Consider the following 9,109-nt stretch of genomic DNA (forward strand, 5'->3'; position numbering starts at 1 on the left):
ATGAGCCTTCAGGATAAGACCGTTGTATTTAAGAGCTACCTCAGTCTGCTTACATTTAGAGAGAAGAAACTTATAAAACAACTTCCTCTTTGAGACCTGAAAATGCCAAGGAAAATTTGGAGACAGCTGTTAATTGAGCTTAGGGAGTCCAGATTATGTGGAATGAAACAATGTGTGTTCACGGTAGCACCTGTGCACAGACAATTTTAAAGAAATAAACCAAGACTTGATTATCACCTGGTAGCTCACTATCTGCCCTCCCCACAACCAACCTCCTCTCTTAGGTAAAGTAGTGACAGGAAATCCTTGTTGTGGGGCTTCTGAAGCAAAACCTAAGTCCTCCACAACCTTAAGTCTGATTTCCAGCCTCCAAATTTAATCACACATATGGTCACCTATTAAAGTGAGCTGATGCACTTTAATCCTTGTTTCTTTAAAATTAAAATAATTGGAGTATAATTGTTCTGAAGTTAAAAATCCACGTGGCCAACCACGCTGAGTGAGTTCTAAACATACAATTTAACAACTAATGGTGTGAAAGTCCTTTAAGACAAGAGTTATACTGAACATTTTGGTCTTTCTTTCTTTCTGCCCACCCCAGTTGCTTTTTAAACTCAACACCAAAGGCCTCTTCTTCCTCTTCTAAGATTCTTTCCTTCTCTGTCTCATCTTGAGGGCAGCTTCCTATCTTTCTTTAAGGATCATAGATTCTTTACCTTCCAAGGATTTTGTCCTTTCTCCCATTGCGCCGGGTTTTACCTCCTCTTTTTAGTATTTTAACAAGATTTTGAATAATCACTGTCATTTCTCTTTTAAAAATAATTCATTATGCTATCTTGCCAAATATCCAACTCTTATATATTAATAGCCCCACTAAAAAGAAAACAGGATGAGCTGATGTATGAATTGGGGTTATGAATAAAGATTAAAAATTCAAACCATGAAGTATTCAAAACATAAGAAAATATCCCTAAGAAGGACTCAAGCACAGTACCTGGAGAACAACTAAGAAGAAGGTCTATATTCAAACTGTGAATTCCTTAAAAAAAGAGACGAAGTATTATTTTACCTGTGAATTATCCACAGTTTCCAGCACAGTGCCTGGAACATAAAAGTTTCAAGAAATATATGTTGAAAAAATCATTGAAGGAGGAATCTCCAGTTTTAACCAGGGGACTTGCTAGTTTAATGTAAGGTTGATATTCAAAGTAAACTTCTTCTGAACCCCGAAAGTTTATTGAAACCAGCAGTAACTTACCTGGCCAGATGGTTTAGAAAGTGGGTTGTTGGCAAGAGGTATAAACTGTTCCCTTCTTGAAATCTATGATCCTCCCATCACAGCACTTGATACCTTACACTTCAAGGTCCTCAACTTTTCAGGGATGTTTCTGGGTTATGGTAGTAAAAAAAGAAATTTTTTGATGACAAAATATAGGGGATTTTATCTAAGAGCCCTTTTGTAGAGTTAGCCAGATATATTTCATTGTGGTGCTGTAGAAAGTGCATGGGTTTCCAAGACACAGCCATCTGAAACTGTGAAAATTACCTAACTATATGAGGCTCCACGTTCTCATCTTGGAAACGGAAATAACGCCATCTGTATTTTATTTTCATTGTGGGAACTTGAGAGAATTAAGGCCTTAAGACCTAATAGAAATCAATACATGATAGCTTTTCCCTTTTGAATTTAAGCGGAATAGTGTCTGATATTTTTGTCTGTTTCGTCATGGCTGGCTTCCAGTGCCTGACACAGAATAAGTACTTACAATATTTGTTAAATAAATTACATTTTTGTTTAGTTACCAAGTCACAGACTGGAGATGCAGACTTGTATTTTGAATATTCTAAAATAGTAGAATGTCTGGTGTTCCTATTAGCATCTGGCTTTAAGATGTTGTATACTATGCCAGTGGCAGCTGTGTGCGTTCCCTACATCACATGGGGCAGTAGTACATGCAGTGTATAAGTGGGTCTTACAGTGTGGTCCCCAGACCAGCAGCATCAGCATGACCTGGGAACTTAGCAGAAATGTAAATTCTCTGGCCCCATTCTAGAACTACTGAGTGAAAAATTCTAGGGGTGGGGGTCGGTTGATTCCAATGTGCACCAGAATTTGAGAACCAGAACTACAGGTATATATAAAACTCCCCAGGGCTGTAATTAGACATGATCTGAGCACTGGATGCTGGAGAATTGATGACTTGCACTGAGAAAACATAATCATTGAGGATTTTAGAATATGATGCTTACAGAGCTAATGTACTCCTGGTAGAGGATTTTCAGGAACCTGACAGATTCAAATGCTTCTTCAGTGAACTGGCCTCATGATATGATCTATAGACATGTGCCAGAAGCATTACCTAAACTGCTGTTTTTACTATGGTGCCCCTTCCACCCAGCTATAGCAGAGTGGACTGGAGTGAACACTGACTCAAGGGAAGCTCCATCTATAAGCTAGCCCTCAATTCTTGTGTCAGGCAAGATGTAAGCCAAGCTGCTGTAATAGAGACCCAAAAATACAGGGAATCAAAGAAAATAGCAGTTATTTCTTTCTTTTGTAACAGCCTGGCAGTGAATAATCCAGGCTGGAATGGTGGCTCTGCTGTGTGGGTATTGAGAGAGCCTGCTCTCCTGTCTTGTTACTCTCGCATCCCCAGTGGTGGTGTCCTCCTTTGCTTGACTGAGCCTGAGTCAACATTGCATCTGCATTCTGTCTTACTGCAAGGAGAAAATCCAGGACAAATGGCTTTGTCTTTAAGAAGATGATGCCAAATTTGTACATCTCACTTCCATTTATACCTCATTACTCACATAGTCATACCTCGCTGCAAGGCAGGCTGGGGACTGTAGTGTGCAACCGGCAGCCACGTGCCCACATAAAGCACACAGGGTTCTATTACTAAGAAGAAAAGAAGAATGAACACTGGAAGACTGCTAAGCAGCTTCTGCCAGAGTTCTGAACATCTTCTCAGTTCCTCTTCTCACGGGACCCACTGTACCAAGCAGCCCTATCTTTGGATTCCTGTGAGATTTCTGTATCCCGACATTAAAACCCTCTTTTCTAGAATTAGCCTGAATGGGAACCTGTTCTTCGTAACGAAATGCTGCGGATTAGAACAGTGTACCTCAAATCCCTCCTATCTTAGTAAAGGTTGAAATAAACAGAATTTTGATGGGTGGTAGGCTCAAAACAAGCACAAGATGAGAAGGATTGTGCAGTCCTGACTACAAGGATGGTCATAAGATGAGGTTGGCTGAGAATTTCCCCCACACGGCAGTTCTGAGCTGTCTTGGACACTCTGTAACCTCCGTGGGAGCCCCAAGCCCAGGCCAGACAAAGCCTTGGAGTGTGTTAACTTGTCTTTGGCAGCTTTCGACCTCTTTCTGCATTTTCAGCCAGTGAGGTCCCTGCCATCAGAACTCCCATGTCCCATGCTCATTCCCTCAAAATTCTGTGTTCTGTTGTGTGCACAGGCACTAGGGACTCCTTGGGGATCAGTGCCTTATTTAATGTGAAACTAATAATGGGGAATTTTAGGTCCGTTTAGTTTATTAGGGGCTTTTGGTGTCCTGCAAATAGCACCCAGGCAGGGTCCTTTGGCCATGTTGCAGCAGCAGCTCTCTGTCTGCATTCCAGTATAATAGACCGTGAGAGAAATAACATCTCTCTTCTTCCTTTAGGTTCAATCTGTCATTTACAATTGCCAATTCAATTTCCTGGAAAAACAAAAACAAAAACAGGTAGAACTCTTAGGTCTCTTCTTTCTCCAGCCTTGTTTATCTCCCTTCCTCTTTTTAAGTTGACCGTTTTGATTCTGCTGTTCAAATGCCTGGATCAGATCAAATGCCAGGATTGCTCATGGTACATTCAGTGAGGGATTATAATAAACTAAGGGGAATCAGGAGAAACCCACAATGGTGGGATTTAGCACATTCAAAGTTGAAAATAAAGTCAACGTTTATCCTTAATCAGCTCTGTCTTGATCTTACTCATCCTGGGTTTCCTGACTCTGTCTCTGGTTGGTTTACTCTTCCATGGACTGTATCTTGGTACTCCACAATTTTCAGTGAAATACATTACAGCCCCATGACATTCTGTTTACAGTAGGTCTTATAGAAGGAAGGTAAGAAGATGGGGGGAGGGAGTGAGCACATTACCAGGTGAATGGTCGCTGTGTGCCAGCCACAGCTAGATGCTTTTAATCCTCAAAACAAAACGAGACAAAACTGGAGAGGAATTAATATTGCAATTTATGAGAAAATGGAAGATTATGCAATTTGCCCAAGTTACTAATACCTAATAAGTGGTACACTCAAAATCTAATCAAGGTTGTCTGACTTCTAAAGCCTGTGCTCCAAAATTGGCATCAACACATTTATGTAGAGTCTTTTACTAATGCCATTAATTGTTATACCTTGGAAAAAAGGGGAGGCATATAGCTTATTTAAAGCACATTCTTTATTAGTGGACCAAGGATGGAGAGGGGGATGGAGAACCACTGTGAATAAATTCAGTAATTTATCAACAGGGGACTATGTTTTGCCACAGCTTTATTGTTGGCCTCCAGAAGAACCCATTGTCTATTCTGTGACTTAGTTTTACTATCAGATTAAAAAAAACAACAACAAAAAAACAGTGTTCTCAGTGTTTGAAGAGCTTAGTAGAAATCTAGATTTTTATATGGTCTTTTGCCTAGATTTCCTTTTTATCGTAGGATTTTTATATAAATTATTTATATAAAATAATAATTAAAATAATATAAATATATATTTATATTAATATATTATTATATAATAATACAAATAATAATTATTTATATGCTTATTTATGCAATCAGTTATAAGCACCCCATGCAGAGCAATTTCATTTTAATTTTTTTGTTTTGGAGTGCAGTGGTGCTATTTCAGCTCACTGCGACCTCCTCCTCCTGGGTTCAAGCAATTCTTGTTCCACAGCCTCCCAAGTAGCTGGGATTACAGGTGTCTGCCACCACACCACGCCAATTTTTGTATTTTTTGTAGAGACGGTGTTTTGCCATGTTGGCCAGGCTGGTCTCAAACTCCTGGCCTCAAGTGATCCGCCCACCTTGGCCTTCCAAAGCGCTGGCATTACAGGCATGAGCCACTGTGCCTGGCCCATTTCAGTTTCTGCTACTGCACTAAACTTAAGTTTCTTAAAGGTAGGCCTTATGTCTTCATCAAGGAATCCTAAATTGCTAGACCTGAAAGGAACGTTAGAGATCACATTATGGCTGAAGATATCTTTTTCTGTTTCCCTTACATGACCTGGCACCATTCCTTGTATACAGTAGGGGGTTTAATAAATAGCAATTGTGTAAGTAGATAAATGCTTTGTACGCTTTGTAATTTGACCTCTCCCCTGTATTGTCTATGAACAATGATACAGGAACAATTTGAATCTCTGAACAGAATTATTATGTGTTTTATGCAATAATAACCACTCCTATAGGAGTTTGCTTGTTTTTGTAAGTGTTTTCCTCCTGAAATGACCTTTACTATCAGTCAGGTTTAGCTTAGAATATGAATCCCATGTATTCAAGTATTTTGTAGAAAAAATACCTCTGTCCTCTGTGATCGTATTAGAGCTACCTGATGACAAAACCAGCATTTGGGTAACACCATGAAACTGCATCACTCACTGTACTTACTTCATCAGTATATCTTCTGTACCAAGTCTGGAAACCAGTTTACCTCTGCCCTGGCTCTAGGGCTGACTTCATCGGTGTGCAATCTATGCAGTTACATGGTGTCCTTAGCTTAGTGGAACCCCCTGCTTGGATTAATGCTTAATTGTCACCTTCTTGAAATTCTTAATAAATTTTTTAGCAAGTGCCCTGCATTTTCATTTTGCACTGGACTCTGCAGGTACCGACTACTTGTCTGTGTTTGAGCATTTTCTCTCTCCCTTTCACGTCCTCCAATCCACCTTTCCAAAGACAGAGACATCACATACCCTCATCTTAGTGGGACCTGAAACATCTGCCAGGCCTTTAGAATAAACTAGTAAGTGAAGTATTCAAAATAAATGGATATTCATACATATTGGCAAACTAATGGAATGGAATGATCATGCATAAATCATTGACTGATGCCAGCCACTGAGCTATGGGTTTATATACTAATTTTGTTTAACTGCCACCTCAAACCTGTGAGAGAGTGCTATTATTCTGATTTTACAAATGGGAGAAGGGAGGCTCAGGAAGGTCAGTAAGTGGCAGCGCTCACACACTGAGTTCTGATGTGTTTGAGTCCAAAACCCATTCCCATTTCACTGCATTCCTAACTGAGGCCTGGAAAACTTACCCCTGAAATCGCAGCATTGCCTGAGAGGAATAAGACTTTTCCTATGGTTTTCACACCTTCACTTTTTGCACTGGATCTTTCAGTTTTTTGGTTAACAACTAGGTTACATCATTCTATATGGGGCTTTCAGTTATACAGCAACTTTCCCAGGACCACCCATAAAACAAAAGTGAAGTGATATCGTTGTTCTCACTATGATGGTAGGGTGAAGGAAGCAGATTGGCCATGCCAAAACTGAGGTGCTCTGAGATCCCGAGACCCAAGCCAACATTTAACGGCATATCTCACTCAACAACACTTTTACCTGTGTAATAGAAAACAACAGCCATTTATAACTCGCTTATTCATTTTTTTTTTTCCCACAGGCCTCTGCACAGCATCTGCTATGTGCAGGCCCTGTGGAGACGATAATGAAAAAGACATAGCCCCTGCTTTTCAGATGGTCACAAATTGGCAGAAGGGTGCAGACTCATAACTCTCTTTATTCCAAGTTTTGCCAGCTCTGGTTGTAAAGTTGAGGAGTTAGGAGTTGGAGTAAATTTAGGAAATGGGTAGAATATTATTTCTGCAGCTCATTGGAATTCTCCCTTTTTACAGATCAGGGTCCTGGGTTGGGTGGCATACCTATGCCTGTCATTATTTGCATCCCTGGTTTAACAGCTGGCTCTGGCCAATCTTATACGATCCTCTACCTTAGCAAACAGAAACACAGTTTTTGAAAATTCACATGAAGAAGAGTTGAATAGCAAACAAGTTCAGCCTTGAGGCTCCACCTATTACCTGGCTGTTGAGCTTTGTAAAACCATTGATTGTTTAACAGCCAGCAGGGCAAGAAAGCCAGAATTATGCTCAGCAAATGCAGAAACAGAGCACAGTTGTCTGTGTGTGTTTCCATGGTAACAGTGATAACAGCTTATATTTATAGACTCTCTATCTCCAAGGAGCTCAAAGCACTTTACAAACACATCGTCTCTCTTCTATAGGAAAGAGAGAGAAGGAGAGAGAGGGGGAGAGGAAGAGAGATAGAGAGAGAGAAAGAAAGGGAGAGAAGGAGGGAGGAGGGAGGGAGGAGGAAGTGAGAGAGGGAAGCAGGGAGGGAGGGAGAACAGGAGAAGAGGGAGGAGGTACAGAAGGACTTGGTGTGCTATTATGCACATTTCACAGATGGCACAGAGTGGGGAAGTCAGTGACCCAAGGTGGCAAGGTAAGCCAGTGACAGATGGTAGATTGGATGGACCTAGTGGCTCATATAACTCCTGGAACTTTTGCTGCTGGCCTTGAGCAGATGTCAGGGCTGAGCTGCTGTCTCCTAGTCATCTTGCTCTGTTCAGTGTCATCTAGGTGATCCGATAACTCCGGGGACATCAAAATCAGTTTGGCTCAGTATTGTTGGTGGGAAACACAGGGATAATTCTTCCATGGTGAGTTGGGGATAATGTCCAAAGTCCTTATAGCCAGATAGCCACCAGGCAATCCCAGACTGTGTTCCAAGGGATGACAGGCTCAGCTGTGCTGCACACTCATACAGAGGCTCTGCGCACATTGATGGAAATGGTTTTCTTCAAATAGAGCCCATTTCAGTTTCTGAAGGACCTTTGGAGGAAATGCCTTTTGGGTACTTCTTTCTGAGACAACTATTAGACATGTGATGTGACTTGGAGTTATTTGAAGGCTGTAGCTTTGAAATTGAAAATGAGTTTTGCAAATCTCAGATCTACTATTTTCTGTATAAAATTCTTGTATGAATAGAGCCATGTCCTCTGATGGAGGCCTGAACTCTGGGAGTGGGTTAGCATGAATCTCAAGCTCTTGAGTCCTGGAGCAGCCTGTCCCCATTCTTCTTTAGCCAGAGTTGGCCTTGGTCCCCACTTCTTACCCTCACAGGCCTTCTGTTTTCCCCCTCACTGCCACCTCACTCCACATTTAGCCTTTGGAAAATAGCAACTATTTTCTCTTCTAAAAAAGAGTCATTTTCTGCAGAGCATTCAGTCAATCCAGCCAGCAGTCCCCATGGCAACACTGAGATAAGATCCTTCCTCCTGCAGGTCTTCAGTGGTCTTGATAAACAAATCCCACCAGTTCCTGCAGCCCATGACCTCAGGCTGAAGTCAAAGATGAGCTTCTTGCCTGTTTAGGCTTCAGGGATATTGGACTAAAGGGCTGATAGTTTGAGTAGCTGAGTCCCAGCAAAGTTTAAATGCTTTACAAATAGGCTTCTGACCTCCAAAGCAAAAATAAATTAAGCAAAGAACATCCTGAAGGGGGAGGAGCAGTTGTTGGAGGGCCTTCTGGTTTCTGCACCATCTTAGTAGTTAACCTACATCCACCAGCGCCTGGAGGCTCACCCACCCAGGGGGAGTGAGTGGGCTCTTCCTCTGACCCTCCCAGGGTAGGCTGCACTCAGACTGAAGTTCTTTCTCTTCCTCCAAGATGCCAAGCTCCCTCTTACCTCCTGGCCTTGAGCTCCAAGCAGGAAGGAGACCCAACCCCTGGTTTTGTGCCTGGCACATACTCAGAATTTGTAAAGGAATGAACTCCTTTTGGCTGTTCCCTCCCTCCCTTAATCTTCACACCTTTTTCTTGGCCTTCCCAGTCCTCCTCCTTAAGGTCCCTCTTAGACACTCTGAAATTCCATCTCTCCCACTTCTTCCTATATAGTATTTTATCTTTCCCTCATTACAGCACTTATCACACACTATGGAAATTACTTATTTTGATAGGAGTGACACTTTCAGATGTCACTGAAAGTGGCTTTTGGAGGTTTGTTGGAAACAGCATTTAAAGG

Source organism: Pongo abelii, chromosome 1 (assembly GCF_028885655.2).
Source record: "Pongo abelii isolate AG06213 chromosome 1, NHGRI_mPonAbe1-v2.0_pri, whole genome shotgun sequence".
NCBI classification, from domain to species: Eukaryota; Metazoa; Chordata; class Mammalia; order Primates; family Hominidae; genus Pongo; species Pongo abelii.